Here is a 2,784-nt window from a genome sequence, read left to right on the forward strand (position 1 = left end):
TTCCTTCCTTCCTTCCTTCCTTCCTTCCTTCCTTCCTTCCTTCTTTCCTTCCTTCCTTCCCAAAAGAAAATCTAGTCTATGTCAGCACCAGGCTGGGTATTAGTTCAATAGCTAATCTGTATTTATTTTTCTTTTAAAAAATTTTTATTTTGCCTTTTATATGGACAAGTGTTTTTGCCTGCCTGCATGTATGTAAATGCACTATGTACATGCTTGGTGCCTCAAGAGGCCACAAGAAGATGCCAGATCCTCTGGAACTGGAGTTACAGATGGTTGTGAGCCACCATGTGGGTGTTGGGAACAGAGCTTGGGTCCTCTGCAAGAGCAATGAATGCTCTTAACTGTTGAGCCATCTCTTCAGCCCTTGTATTTATCTTTCTTGATAAATCATATTTATTTATTATTTTCATTTTTACTGGTAGTTGATCTGTATTAGAGTCATTGTCAATGATAAATACTGTGTTCTAGGCCCTGTACCATGGTCAACAAGGACTCAAGGAATTTATAGTCTAATGAGAGATAATGCACGTAACAGGAAATTAGGGCTTCAACTCAGAGCCTGTACATGGGTGGGGGGAGGTTTGTTGAAAAATCCCCTGAAGTGTGTGTGTGTGTGTGTGTGTGTGTGTGTGTATACTGTTCTTCAACCAGGCATCTCCCAAAGTTCAGGCACTTCTGCAGCACAGTCTCATCAGTGCAATATCAAAAGTACGGGGTGATAGATTAGTGTGATTCTCAGATCTCAGGAAAGAAATTTCTTTGTGCAGTGGTCCACAGTTAATATAGAAACTCACAGCTAATCAAAGGGCAGAGAATAAGAGTCTGTGGTGTGCTCAGCCACAAATGGGACATTCACATCATACCTCTTCTGCCAAGGCTCCTGAACCATCTGAGAAGAGGGGGTGGAAGGAATGTAAGAGCCAGAGGTCAGTGAGGACCAGAGTGCAACAGGACCATTGCACTCATGAACTCATGGCAGCTGTGGTTACCTGCACATGACTGTACAAGATCACATCTATCAAGACTCTATCACAGGAGCCTCCACCCCAGGCTGAGAAGCTATTGATAGTTGGTAGCTTCAGGGGGAGGGAGAGTCAGTTTTTGTTTAACGGTTGGTAGGTTAACCACATGCCAGTGGATCGCTCCAAATCCATGCATATAGGGCAGCACAAACTGAACTTTGTGGGTTAAAAAAGATTAAAAAAAAAAAAGAGGACACAGAGTTGCAAGGAGGTGGGGAGACAGGGAGTAATCTGAGAGGAAGAGGGGGTAAGTGTGATCAAAGTATACTGTATGCATGTATGAAATTCTCAAAGAATTAATAAAAATTTTTTTAAAAATTAAGGATGTGACGGGAAGGGTTGGGGTGATGTGGAGGGGCTTCCAGTGGAAAGGCAGAGTGGAGAGAAAGTGTTCTAGTCAGAAGGAACAGGTCCAGGAAGTCCCAGAGCATGCGAGAATTTGTGATGGAGGTGGCGGTGATGTGACAGTAGGTCGCAGATAAGCCCAACTAGGAAGAGAGCTATCAGGATTACTGCAAATAGGAAGTGCTCAGTCCAGCTCACCAAGATATCATACTCAAATGTTAGTTGAGTGTGGACAATCAGGAGACTGGGTGCTTACACCTGATGTAGGGGGAGGACTAGCCGAGCCTACATGAGCATCGTTTCTCTGAGATAAGCCAGGTAAGGGCTTTAGACTCTGCAGAGGGGCTGGAGAGATGGCTCAGTCAATGAAGTAACACTCAAAAAGTATGTGGACCTGGCGCTGGAGAGATGGCTCAGCGGCTAAAAGCACTGGCTGCTCTTCCAGGGGACCCAAGTTTGATTCCCAGCACCCACATGGGCTAGCAACTATCTATAACTCCAGTTCCAAGGAATCCAATGCTCTCTTCTGGCCTCTGTGGGCACTGTATGACATGGGTGCACTTACATACTTGCAGGCAAAACACTCATACACATAAAGTAAAAATAAATTTTTAAAAAGTATGCAGACCCGAGTTCCATTCCCAGAACCCATGTAAAAAGCAGGGTACAGCAGTGTGAATCTATACTTCTAGTACCCCTAAATTTGAATTCATGTGAATGACAGGGGCCTCTGTAGTGCATGCATGCATGCCCTATGTAATATCGGGCAACTCTATCTCTTAGCCAGCCTGAACTACCTTCAGGCTATGGCTCCTTTCTCTTGCATCCCTTTGGGTGGGTTAGTTGCTAGGCAGCACTGACTGATCCCAGTATGAAAGGAGGGATCCAGGGTGAGAAGCTACAAAAGGAACCAGGATTTTAAGATCCCAGGTCTGTCAGTCTAAGCCTCTAAGGACAGAGCTGGACTTGAATGTGATTCTTCTTTTTTTTTTTTTTTCCGGTCTTTTTGAGACAGGTTCTCCCTATAGCCCCAGTTAACCTAGAACTCACTATGTAGACCAGGCTGGACTTGAACTCACAGAAATCCTCCTGCCTCTGCCTTCCAAGTGTTGGGACTAAAGGTGTGCTCAGCTTAAATGTGATTCTTTTTAAAAAATATTTTATTTACTATTTTTATTTTATGTGTATATTCCTCCATGCTTCCAAGAGAAGCCAACAATGGTCGAGCAGGACCTTTGACTTATCGTCACATAGATGGAACTGATAAAAGAAAGGAGCCAGGGGCTCCTCCCAACCCCATGGGACCCCTGAGGAACAGATCCTCTAACGACCTCAAGAGTAAAAACAAATCAGTTTATCTGGTCCAATTGTATGTCCTTAAACACCCAAAAGGGAAGTATAACCAAAGATTAAAGGG

This window comes from Nannospalax galili, unplaced genomic scaffold, assembly GCF_000622305.1.
Source record: "Nannospalax galili isolate Female #2095 unplaced genomic scaffold, S.galili_v1.0 scaffold870, whole genome shotgun sequence".
NCBI lineage: Eukaryota > Metazoa > Chordata > Mammalia > Rodentia > Spalacidae > Nannospalax > Nannospalax galili.